General features: G+C 33.5%; 1 protein-coding gene across 1 annotated transcript in view; it reads left to right on the top strand.

The window, feature by feature from the left end:
* The first annotated feature begins 11,320 nt into the window (after window positions 1-11,320).
* Window positions 11,321-13,927, top strand: part of NR1H4 (nuclear receptor subfamily 1 group H member 4) — a 34,063-nt gene continuing 31,456 nt past the window's right edge. Inside the window, exon 1 of the mRNA XM_087968161.1 lies at window positions 11,321-11,555. The gene's annotated coding sequence lies outside the window, so the exon portion shown is untranslated. The remainder of the gene's footprint in view (window positions 11,556-13,927) is intronic.

The following is a 13,927-nucleotide window of genomic DNA, read 5'->3' on the forward strand; positions in this document are numbered from 1 at the left end:
CTTCCCTGTTGACTTTGCAAGGTTGAGAAGGTTGCAAATTGCAATTATGTGACCAGAGGGATACTGCAATGGCCATAAGTACAAGATCCAGTCATAACGATAACCCTTTCAGTGCTGTCATACGCTTGCTGAACAAGTGTCATTAAATGAGGAATACCTGCAGTCGTTTAGATGCAGCTTTAAGAAGGCTGCTGTATGGGTTTTTTTTTTTTACCATTTATTAACTCTTTATGTTATCAGCTCCAATGAGATACATATTTTTGGACCATCTCCAAAAACATATGTCTGTTATACTGTAAAAAATATATTTACTATTGGTCCACAATCTTAGATCTATACATTTATTATTAAAATATTTATCCATTATCCCATCTGACTATCACACTACAACCTCAAACTAAATTTATATACAAAAATAAATGAGGCACAACTATAAATGAAGATCAACTCATTAGCATAATTAATCATTCAATTATATTGAAATTGAGGCAAACCTAAAACTCTGGGCTTCTTCAAGATCCTGAATGCAGCCCTTTGAGCCACCCAAAAGTTGTCACTAAATTATAATTTTTAGTGTAATCGAAGGGAATCATGATTAAAACATATTAAATAAATATTAATTTAAGGTAAATTAAATCATTTACTTTTTGTCCTGGTTGCATCCATGGTCTGCATGTATCCCCCAGATCTCCTCTCAAAGGTTTCACACTATTCCATATCTTTTCCATACCAAATCCACCTGAAATATATCAGTTATTTGCCAGCCATTAAAAATAGGAGCAACTCTTCCAAGAACAGTCCTTACATGCCGTGATTGGAAAAACTTTTGTCAAGTGAGGTTTAAAGCATGTCATTTTATGCTGTACTTCAGGAACTGGGAAGCCAACATGAACAAAAATAACCCTTTAGATAAATGATATTTAAGTAGCTGTCAAATTAGGATAGATACAGAGAGGTTGCAATTTGTGCAATTTCGAATAATGCAATATTTAATTTAGCATACACTGTAAATTGATACCAGCCTGTATTTAATGCAACCCAAAAATTCAATTAATGTGAGTCTAGTGCATGTGCAATTGAGGCTTATGCATGCACAGTTGTGGTTCAAATTTTAGATGTTGCTAATCTTTCTGAGTGGGAAATGGAGAAAAGGAAGATCCCATCACAGGAAAACAGCACAAGTTTTAAAAAGAAGAGACTTGCATTGGAGTTTTTCTGCTCATGTTGCCTTCCCAGTTTAACATGAAGGGTCATAGCAATACTAAAATAGGAAAAGATGTTGGAATACCTGAATTTGCAATAGAATTTGTTTTTATTTTGGTTTCAATAACCACGCTGTGATTTTTGTTAACCTTAAGTTTAAATTATAAGTATATTCTTTTTATGCATTACTTTACAATTTTAGCAACATACATATGAAATATTATGTTAAACATTTTTCATTGCCTATTTCTATGGAGGTGGAACCATTTATCATATTTTCCATAAAATTATTACTTTATTATTATTATATATTATCAAATAATGCAATATTATTTGAATTCAAATAATGCAATCATTTCACAGCACTAATCAAGACCTACCTGTAATAATTGGCATTCAGACATGGGAGAGGAACAAGCAGTTTGGGAAATTATAGTGTTCTTTGTTTCCGAATTATATATTTATACATTTCTTATATATTTTCTTGCAAAATAAAGGCCTGAATCGCAGGGACCCCAAGGAACGGTTGGTTTAAATTATCCCTTCATATAATGTGTTCTTGTGCCCCTTGCTTTTCTCTCAAAGGATTTATACATATTATTTTCCCATTCACTTGACATTATGTACTGTAAGCAGTCAATGTATTTGCAGGAATTTATTGTTTAAAAAATAATGTGCTGATTGTTATAGCTCTTATAACGGATTTACATGCAATAAGTTTTAGAATTTTCCTCATAATCTGTGAGAGATATCCAGGAAGAATGTTGCATGACTTCTAACCTGATTGTTTTGTTTTCCTGCTATCACTATCAGTAAAATTGCAAGTGAAGATAATTCTGCTATATTGTGTATTTTATTGAGAGCCCTGTTATTCAACTATTCTGTTTTAACAATATTTAAGATATAGGAAAACATGACAATATATAACGTCCTAATTATATATTCCTCCATTCTTTGGGGATACCACTAATTTTTGCAGTGGTTGTTGTGGTTCGCCATCAGCTGGTGCAGACAGCAGCGGAGTCGGACAGTGAGGAAGAAAGGGAACCAGGCAGGGAGTCTGGAGAGGAATTGGACGAGGGTCCTGCATTCAATGCAGGGATGGGGCCAGGACCATCTGGGTGTGAGGTACTGCCTTCGGAGCCTTCAGAGTCTGGCAGCAGCAAAGCAGAGGACCCAGGGGAGCCTGTTCCCAGTGCGCGTGTGCACAGAGTTGCTAGAAGGTGAGAGCAGCTAAAGCAGAAGGGGCGACTCAGGAGTAAGGGTGGGAGGTGATTGCCCCTCCCATAAGGGATAAAAGTCAGACCTCAATGATGAAACCTTTCCAGGGAGCAAAGTAGTTCAATAGTAGTTCTTGAAGCTCTGTGAATTCTGGTTGATTTTTTCTGGGATTTTGGTTGGTTTATGTTATATTTAATTGGACTTCTGTTTTTTGGCAGCATTCTACAGCACTGAAAGGCATGCTGTTACCTGGGGGAACTGTTTATAATTAGTTCTGGCTGGGAATGCAAGTAATTCCCAGCGTTGCATTAAAATAGGTTTTGCTTTTAAAATAAATTTGTGTTTCATGAAGTTTGACGAAGCCTGGGTCAGTGGTCTTTGATATACTAGAGTTCATTTTCCTCAGAAAGGAATGAAATGCCCTACAGATGATAACGAAACTTGTCTGGACCTACTTTTATTATATTAAAAGTGTTTTTACTGAGATATGTTTTCCATCCAGTACTTAAATATATCAAAAGCTATGTAATTTCTAGTGAATTTTGAGGTTAATGTTTGAAAATAAATGGTAATTAAGTGCATTCTATTCAAGAAAAAACTTGGATAGCTAGTGAAAAAATAGTTTTCAATCATAATTAGAACATGTTTTCAATCATAATTAGAAAATAAAAATGTTAAATACTATGTACTGAGTCATTTAAATCCCCAGAAAGCATATTTTCTTATAATAAATAAGGCTTATTAATACATGCAGAGGGGGGGAAACATAATTAGCTTTATGTTATTATTTTAAACTTTTTGAGAAAGTGGAGAACTTATTAAAGTAGCATTGCATCACTATGTAGTATAATAGTGAGTACTACTGTGTGAGATACTACTGTCTTCATTTTATTTATCTGAAATTTTCCCTTTCAGTCTCATAGAAAAATCACAGGTTCTAGTATTTTCAGTGAGAGAGAAAACGTTCCCTATTTTCTCTTTAAGTATCCTACATAAATTTATAAATTGTCCATAATGTTCCTCTGTTACCTTTTTTGTTCCAAGTGATTTTTTTCATCATTTCTATTGAAACATTCCTATGTACTTCTTTTCTAATACAATATTGTTTTAAAATGAAGCTTCATTTAAATTGCCATCTTCCTATTTATTCTCATCAGACTGAACATCAGTCTTACAAAATAGCATATCTTAATTCATAATCATATCTGCCTCATTCTAAATATTTGGAATAGCATTGCTGTTTCCCAAATGCACAATCACCATTTCCATGAGAAATTAGAGAGAAAATAGAAAAGACAAGTGGATTATGCCAACATAAAACTAGCAATCAACAAGAAACAATAAAGAGCTACCTTCCAAGATGAAATATTAAAAACAAGATGAGACTGAAGTGTGTATTTGGAGGAGAAGGAATGTTGTCAAGGTTGTGAATTCAATTAAATTAATATGAAAGGCTTAAAAGTGGTAGGTTGGGGATAGGGCTAAAGCATTAAGAATTTGGAAACAAATATGTCAGAATTGTACAATTCAAGATTCAGTCATAGTTGGTAGTTGACTGGATTGAGAGAAGAAAATACCATGCAGTATGATTGTTGTCTCAGGTGAAAAACAAGAAAAAGCAACGTGTAAATACAGAATTCACAACTGGATATAAAATTGAAACAGAGATAGCAGGTGTCTAAATACAAATATGAAATATGTTCTATATCATTTCTGGAACATATCAGAATTTGTTTCTTCTGAAATGTGAAGATTAGGTTATTTGTTAGTTTCAGATAATGCTATAACTTTCAGATTTATAATCCATTCCCTGGGGCAGAATCCTAGATTAATGATACAAGTCTCGCATATTGTTCAGAAATATGCTAATTTTGTGCCCCATTTCTAAGATCCAGATCTCTCTCCCTCCCTCCCTGCTGTCTGCAAATGTGCTAAGAGACTAACAAAAAAAAGGAGAAAAGACTGAGGTAAACTGAGATACCCACTTTCTTCTATTTATGAATAATTGACTTCTCAAACTGGCACTGGAATATCTCTGACAGCAGAGATAGTATATAAGAACTAAGCTTAAAAAGGATCAGAGAGTTAATGATATGAATAATAGGAAATCAACTACAATATCTTGCTTTTGATGAACAGCCCTACCATTAAAAAAAATAAAAAGTAATAATTTATAATGGCAAATGTGAAGGACTGACATCTGTGGTAGACAACTCTAGGCTACATAGCTGAACATTGCATCTCCAAAATAGCTTGCTGCCCTCAGCTGCAGTGAAAAGTACTATCCCTTTCCCACTGTTCAGATTAAACTGGTTTTGAACATGGAATAGGACAAAGCTGACACAATTGTTTTGAATAAACACAAAATAACAAAAAATCCCTCTGATCAAATGTTGCTCCTGAGCGAATGGAAACTTAAAATATTCCCAGACTATTGCCCAACCCCAATAAATTTCCTCTCCACTTTATGTTCCACTAAAGAATATATTGTGTTTGCATTCTACTTTTTCAAATATAATCATGTCTTTATTTTTTTCAACCTGATCTTTAAAATAACCTAGGCTCACCTTGACTTCAATCTTTGTAAAGCTGAGAAGCAACTGATAATAGGAATAGATTACAAGTGTCCATAGGATTGAATGAGAAGTAGAAATAAAATCTAGTAGGGACATTCAGTCACATATCATTCTAAATCCTGTATCTCCCATCTGGAACTAGAGAATATATTAGTAATTTTTGGCCAGGTATCTCCTAGGATTCAAATGCTTTTTTGTTTTTTTTAAAAAGGAATGATTATTATATTAAAAAAATAAACAATGCTACAAACTATTAGCGTCAAGATTGCTTTTACTTCCAAGAAAAGTTGGATTCTACATAAATCTCATAATTATCCTTATGAAATAAAAGTGATAGCCAAAGCTTGGTTTTGAATATTATGGTTCATTCACACAGTCAACTGGATTTGGGATTTTTATCCACCTATTGAGTCCTTCCCAAGGACTTGGATAGGGAGATGTGGACGTCAGATGGTATTAAAGTATCATCACAGTATGTAAGCTGCCTTTTGCAATTGACTGAGGATGAGTTTGTCAATATCAATGGTGTCCAAGTGGTGCTTAAGTTGTTTTGGGATTACAAACAAAGTACCTATTATTATTAGTACTACTTTTGCTTTATTTTGCCAGAGTTGTTCTATTTCTATATGTAGGTCTTTGTATCTTTTCCAGTTCTTTCTCTTCTATTCTGTTGTCTCCAGATACTGCCATGTCCACTATCCGGATTTTTTTTTGTCTTTTTTATTGATAATTGTTAAGTCTGGGTGTTATGCACCAGGTGCTTGTATTTTTGAATTTAAAAACCCAGATCACTTTAGCTTTTTCATTTTCCACGACTTTCTCTATTTTAATGTCCCACCAGTTTTTGCTTACAGGCGTGTGGTACTTTTGCAGATCTTTCAATGCACCATTATTGCTATTTTGCCATGCTACTGCTTGTAATGTCTTTGTGATCTTCTTACAGCAGCTAGCTAGGTGATCCACTGTTTCTCCAGCTTCTTCGCAGGGAGGACATTATATAGCAAATGCCTTCCCAACAAAGAAACTGAAGAAACAGTGGATCACCTAGTTAGCTGCTGTAAGAAACACAGGCAGATTGCAAGCAATAGCATGACTAAGTAGCAACAATGGTGCATTGGAAAATCTACAAGAAATATCTAACTATCTTCTCAATTCTAGTTTTGTATGCATTTCTGCTTAGGGTTTGATCATGGGCAGCCAGAATTAACTCCTCTGTGTCTTTCTTTATTTTTCCTGCTTTTAAACATAGTCAGGTGTTGTTATCTACTTTTCCTGCTATTTTATTTTTATGTCTCTTTTTAGACTGGCCATGAGTTAGTGTAGACCAGTCAGAGGTTTCAACCAAAAATCATACAGTTCATCTTCACTTGGTGTTGATCTTCATTGCCCCTTTGTTCACCCTTTCTGCTGTTATCACACATTCTTTCATTTCAGTTTTTTAAAAAACTCTTATTCATCTCTTTTATAGAAGCTGCATTCTTATTATAATTCCTTAGGTTGTGCCATAGCTGCATCCAGAACTGCATTGTTTCTTCTTTGTCAGGTATTGGCTGGTTCACTGCAGTCTCTCCATTAATGGATTGGTGGAAATGTTTCTGATTTGATTCAAATTAAAGACTCTGCCTATAGTATGCAATTCAAGTTTCATACCTGGTGATCTTCTCGACTATAGTAGTTATTTTCTATTTTATTATTTCCAGTGCTTCCTTAATCTTTATTGTTTCCAGATAATATTTTTCTGCTCTAACTTTCTGGCATCTGATTTTAGCTTGCTTGCTGATCTTATTTTCCAGCTTGAAATGTTCTAGTTCTAATCATTCTCAGAAGACACAAACCCACAACTGTGTTAAGGTAGTGCCTCAAGGAGTTTTTCAGTAATCTCTTGGACTGTCAATTACTTTATGACAAGTCTCTTAATAAATGCCAGAATGGATGCACTGTATAGCCAAATATTTTAAAGTACTCACACTTCTTATCACTGCACAATAAATGATGGCAATCTTCGTTTTATTGTTATATAGCCTTTAATAAAGTTTCATTGTGAGTGATACAGTTTGCTCATTTTTTGAATTGCTCATACACTGATCATACAGTAAAGCTGCCATCCTATATTCCCTCATGTAGATTGAAGGTAATGGCAATAATTTCTGGGTACAAATGTACAGCTTTACATTATGTAGCAATGTCTCATCAGTCAGGTCTATCTGTTTTTTAGGACTGGTTGCTAAAGGGGATCTCTCCTACCATGCTATGGTGAAATGAAGCACCATTAATGAATATTCTCTACAATATGAAAATCGGAAGGTGCTTCTTTATGCCCTGTTTTTTTTTAATCAATTGACGCAAACCAGGCATAACGAAAATGTGCTAAGTCCTAACTATAATAGATTGACAGCATTTGGTAGAACCCAGGTGATCTTGACACTGCTCCAAAAGGCTAAGCGGGGTTGGACTTGGATGGAAAATTATCAGGAAAGTCCAGTGCTATAGATTAAATTGGGAAGCCAAAAACATTCCAGAACTACTGCCACAATTCTGCCAAGAAAACTATGTGGACATAGTCACCTGAGTCAATCAGAAGTTCTTTAGAGGAAACATCTTCAATTTTCCTCATGTTTTCTGGGTTACCTTTATAAAGTTCGCATGATAGAATTGAACCTGTTACTTTCTTCAAAAGTAATCTATAATAATGGCCTTCTGAAATCAACTTCAGTCAAGAGTTTGTAAACTAGATGATAGTCCTACATATAGTGGAAATTGAAAACTTTGGAAAAATCAGAAATGATGGATAACCATTTTTTGCACTCTGAATATGAGCCAGCACTATCATTGCAAAAAAATCAACTCCAATTTTAGACTGCATCAACATAAAGATAATTTCCAAATGGTAAGAAATAATAATTCCACTTTAAAAGTTCCATTGAAAGTATTCTGCATTGATTAGACCCCCAAAGTTTCAGAGAAAGGCGGGGCAATAAAAATGATCAGGGGAATAGAAGCAGCTCTATGAAAAATGAAGGGAAAGGGAAAGTGATGGCTATACTATCATGATACCACTCTTAAATATTTGAAAGGATGTCAAATATAAGAGGATCAAAGCTTGTTCTTTCTTAGACTTCTGGAGAGGAAATAATGAAGATAAGCCAAAGCAGCAATTAGCTGAGTTGCAATGTGAACATACGGGTTATTTACTGTGGAAATATTATTCAAGAATTAATTTGGTTACACACACACACACATACACACACATATATGGTAAAACATCCAGTACTCTCATGAACGAAGGTAAATATATATATATCCCAGGATCCTGTTGGATCCTGCAATCCAATACTCTGAATAATATAAATAGAAATGTACCAATTTTCATTAAGAAAATCAATATAAAGGAGACTGCAAACAATCACCTGAGTTAAATTCACAGTTTAAAAGCCACTACAAGTATTTATAGCACACTATGGTTTAAAGTGCATAAGGATACAAAAAAGCACAATTTATTAAACTAAGATTGAATTATGTGAGACAAATAACAGTCAAGTCCAATACCTTCATTCAGACCGAATGAGACCAAATATTGTTGTGTGTATCCAAAACAATTCTCTCTGAAGCAAAGAATCATATATTTCCTCTTCTATCATTGACCTTCTCTACACACCAGAATGTTCCTTTCTTCATAAGGGCCTTCATCCTTGACCACAGAGTCTTGTGTCCTGTGCTTCATAATGCAGTGTTCCAGGGAGATAGTAGAGCCCTAGAAGCCCTGCCAAGGTATAACAGACCCAAACTCTTGATCTCCCTGACAGGGAGAGTTAAGATGCTTAAGACATCCATGTCTTCTTAATATTTCTCCCCCCACCCCCAAAACAGAAATATTCACTTCTGCTCCAAGAGGAAGTGGCCAATGCTGGGGACTATATGCCATATGGTTTTTCTGTTGTTGTCATATGGTTGATTTTATGATTGTATATATTGTTTTATGGGTTGTAAGCCATCAAGAGTTGGTTTTAAAGTGAACAGCTACAGTATATATAAATGCTTCTAAATAAATAAATATGCAGCACTGGAAATACCATTGCAATCCCAATCACTAAAACCACTGTTCAGTTTTGTTTCATGATAAATTAAATGCAGTGATGGTAGGGTAAGTTTGCCTTCACAATAGAACCAACGATTTGAAGTTCCTTCTTTCTAGATCACTTTCATAACATGCCTTGAGTCTCCTTATAGACTGATGTAAAAAAGTTTTTAAAAAGAAATGGTTAGTGTAACAACATCAAGCCATGAAACTAGAAAACACCTTTGCATCTTTGGGTGGATTTGCCAAGTGACAATATGTGAAAAAATGACTTTGAAAAAATGGGTATATAAAATGAATAAATAGTAAAAAAAAAAAAAAAAGGCACTTGGACTAGAATACTCCAGACAAAATATTAGAATACACCGAATCAATAGACAATTTGAATAGTATTGAAATTAATTAAGAATCACAGAAAGAAACAAAGATAACATCACACAACTTTTAAAACTGGAAATAAACTATAGAAGAATGTGTGATAGACAACAATAATAACAATGATAAAACACAGACTTAAACAGCTCCCTTCATAGGAGGCTTGAATATCTAGCCAATTACTGTAAGCAGCACAGTTTTTCCAAATCAGATTTCATTACTTGTTTTGTGATACAATATTTATTACTGGCAGGCTGTACAAAGGTTTCTTATTTTTAGGGGAGTTACGTAAAATCTTATGTAGCAGTGGGTGACAAAGGTTTTATTTATTTCACATTATTATCTGTTGACTTTAAAGGCCTAAGTACTGAAGAGATGAAGCAATAGTTAAGTCAATGATTAAATGGATAAAATAAGCATATACAGTAAATGTTTAAAAGAGATTTTATGTTACACTTATTTTTGAAAGTCGTAAATGATTTTATCCTTGAAAACCAAGCCAACATTCTGCACAATATTTCCTTTCACTTTTTAACATGTGGAACATACTACCACTATCATATTTATTTCCTAATGATAATTCATAAAATATATATTAGATCGCAAACAAAATGTCTTGCAAATATACATTTTGATTATGTGTACAGCAATTGTACACATGATGAGAAACTCATAGAAACTCTGAGAAGCAGCTGATATTAGATGTAATGACTAAGGAATGAAAGAGCGTAATGGGAACAGTAATTTATAATAGGCACATCTGAAATAAAATAGCAATTTATTTTAAAAGATAATACTATGTTAGTATTTGGGATTTATCTGATACTTAGACTAATTGCATTCATATGAAAAAAATAGAATAGAGTGTAAGAGCAGACAACATTTAAAATTATAGAGGGTTGTTTCAAAATGGTAGGAATGATAGATGCCAAAATATATTTTAAAATGTTATTTTGATATGTAATTTTGATTTCTTTGCATTCTATTCCAATCTATTCCATCTTATCAGTTTACATATGAGAAAGAAACAGGCATTACTGTTATCAAGCTAACTTTCCCCCTTTCCTATAATTCTTATCTCCCCATATGCTAACAGGTGTGTGAGGGGGTATATGAATCCATGCATGGATTTCATTTGTAAAATTATGAATTGTATAGATTTCTGTGGAAGTCGTTCTATTAAGGTCTGTTCTCAATAACAGTTTTTTGAGATCTGAAGTAAAAAGGTACTACTTTGTTCATGTCTTGTTGACCTGGAATTTAATTGGCAACTATGTTTTGGAATAATCCATGTTTGGTTTGATTCAGCCATGTCCTTATGATGGTCTGATATCATAAGGATATGCTTTACATATTTCATACAGGAATAGTTTAAAGAGTTCTGCAAGAATGAATAAATGTACATAAACATTCACCAACTGGAGGTTAGGACACATTTATTAGGCTAAATCTTTCTTAATCTCAGTGCAAGATGAATGTGTACATTTCTTAGCTGTGGCCATGTGGACGGGAATTGTAGAAGTTTTAATTGGCATTTCTGGATAGCATTCATATTGGTGGTAAATCTTATGCTCAGATTATCACTGTGATGATAAATAACTTGTTTTCAAAATATTTAGGTTACAATTAAATAGTTGTTAAATAGACATAAACATAGCTGCTCTATTTCTAGCACTTTTCTGCCTTTTTCAATACCTGGAATTCCACTAGGCCTTGATCTCATACACCTTTTGGTTGTCTCATTCAAAGAAGCATAAAGTGGCATTTGTTAACATACTTTTTAGTTACTGCCCAATAAGAATTTTCAACCAATCACGATAAGCAACATATCCTGCCCAGGAACTGTGCTATATCCAGTTTTATAAAGTTCCTGTATTTCAAGCCTGTTTAGATAGAACAGGAAAGAAAGTACTGTTAATGAGTAAACTTTGTCTATTGCAGAAATGAGTCAATGAAGAGTGGGGAAATCAGCTAAAGTGGTCATGTTTTCACTGAACAATCCTGCAAAAGTGAAAATTAAAACAAAAATGTTCCTGCCGAAAAATCATTAGGAGTTTCAATTGATGCAAAACAGCCAATTCTATGAACACAGCAAGATATCAGATGTAAGTTGCTATTTACTAATGCTTGTAGTTTGGATAACTCATAATTTTGATTGTGTTGTCTTCATTCATTTTGTCTTATTGGAAGTTTTGACTAACACATGAATTAGTACAAGAATTTGCAATAAAGTGAAAAACAGGGCATTATTATTTGTGTGATAAAGAACTTCTTTTTTTAAAAAAATAGAATTTGCGTTAATCTGTGGGGATTAACAGCCAAAGCACTGTTTTTCCCATTGTCAAAATATATTGATGATTACTTAAATATTAAGTAATAATTATATAAACTTTCAAATTGGCTTTTGATCACTTTTTCATTAAATTTAGCAAGTGTCCTGATGAAATTTTATATTTGTTTTATATTTCTGCTGCAGATCCCCAAAATGTGAAGTTTTGCCATGGTGTGTAATATGAAAGGGAAAAAAAACATTAAAAAATTATTATTATGGATTCACAAGCATAGGATCTTGTGCGACTGACAATGCAAAATCATGTTTCAGTATTCTTTTCAGTATTAATTTTATTGACAAAAGCGGAATGACTTTTCTTTATTATAATAGCCACTTCCAATGTATAATAGCCATTTCCACCAACCAGAGTGGTTCTGATAATCCTTTTTCATTCCTCCAATATTTAAAAAAAATATCTGAGAATTTGACATTAATATCACTAAGTACCTCATCATTACTGTTGATTATATGCTTTTATTTCTCTTTTAAGAGGAAATATAAAACTTGTCTTTACTTTCTTAGTATAAACATTTTTCACAGACTTTCTAGGCCGGCATTCATCTGATAATAATCACATAGTCCTGACACCTGACAATGCTATTATTTTTGGTTGATAAAGGGACACATTTAACTTTTAAGAGAGTGTCATTCTTTATTCACTAGTTCTCATGGGTTTATCTTACTTTAGAATAAAATTAAAAAATATGGGCAACAGCACAACACCATACACAGAGGCTGCAATAAAGTATCAGAACACAAATAAAGCCAATGATTGTAATGCTCAGTACATCTAAGACAGTGAGTCACTTTACGTATTGTAGCCATTTTTTTTACCTTTTCTAATAAATGCTTTAAGGCAAATGCTTAATTTATGAATATTTTTGTCCAAAGATAAAAATATGAATTAATTTGATTGCATACTCTAACAATATTGACTGACATTTCAATAAATTTCAGTGAACAAAACTGAAATATATGGATTGAATTCACACATTATATTAAGCCATAACGTAGTTTATCTGGCTTTGGTTTGGCATAATTTGTGAATCCAGCCAAGTGAGATTAATTTGATTAATAGTGATGAAACTCAGGATGCAATCTCAACTAATAAGAATTTGGCCTTAATTCTTAGGCAAAAGCCATAAAGATTGATACAAGGAAAATAATAGAAAGCTTGCACAGAGATAAATAGTTGTGCAAAGAAAGTTGGATTTTCTTATGTATTAACAGACAATTGTGTAATAGTATAATTGTGTAAATTTTAATTTGATGATTTTAATATAAAACAGCTGTGCATGGCCAAAGTGGTATGTTGTAAATCATGTGTCTTTAGATTTGTGAGGTTTACATCTCCCAGATTTTTTTCTAAGATTGCAAAAGGTTTGGAATTGTAGTTCATATGCAGCTAGAGATGCAATATTGAAAAAAGCTTGAATATGGCAGTACTAATATCTAGTGAAATGTTATGCTTATTTAGCAATGGCCAGTTGAATTTATTAGGCTCTCAAGTAAATATTCATAGAGTTTACTTGATCAAGAATCAATAAATATATATCTTGGAAATAATGAGTACTTCAAATTATTTTTATAATATTTGCTAATTTATTGTTTACCTTGCCTTTACAATGAGATAAAGGTAGTTCACATGATCAAAATGTATAAATATGATTGAATTGCTCTCTATAATACATAGACTGTAATAATACAATATTAATATAATATTAATAGATACATGATGCTGGAAATGTCAGATAAATATTATCAGAACAGAGCCTGTGAACCAGGGGTGGGATACGACAGAGTTAACTACCGGTTCGGGATTTACGAGCTTCTCTGCACACTGTGAGCCGCGCGCCTGTAAATCGTCATCAGCACCCTGCGTGCAGAGACGCAGCCTTTGAAACAGTCCTCTTTTCCTGCTTTTTTAACTGCAGCTGTGCTTTGTTCAGCAGCTGAAGTTGAAAAATCAGGAAATAAAGATCAGGTAAGAGCCTAGGTGGGTGGGTGGGCAAAAACATTAGTAGACATAGAACTGGTTCTATGTCTGCTGCTCTTGAGAGCTACCAGTTCTACAGAGGTAGACAGAACTGGTAGAAACCCACCCCTGCTGTGAACAGTATGTTAGATCATATCTCAGTTCAGACA

This window comes from Notechis scutatus, chromosome 6 (genome assembly GCF_049901735.1).
Source record: "Notechis scutatus isolate UNSWTSFEM ecotype Mainland chromosome 6, rNotScu1.2, whole genome shotgun sequence".
In the NCBI taxonomy this organism is placed as follows: Eukaryota; Metazoa; Chordata; class Lepidosauria; order Squamata; family Elapidae; genus Notechis; species Notechis scutatus.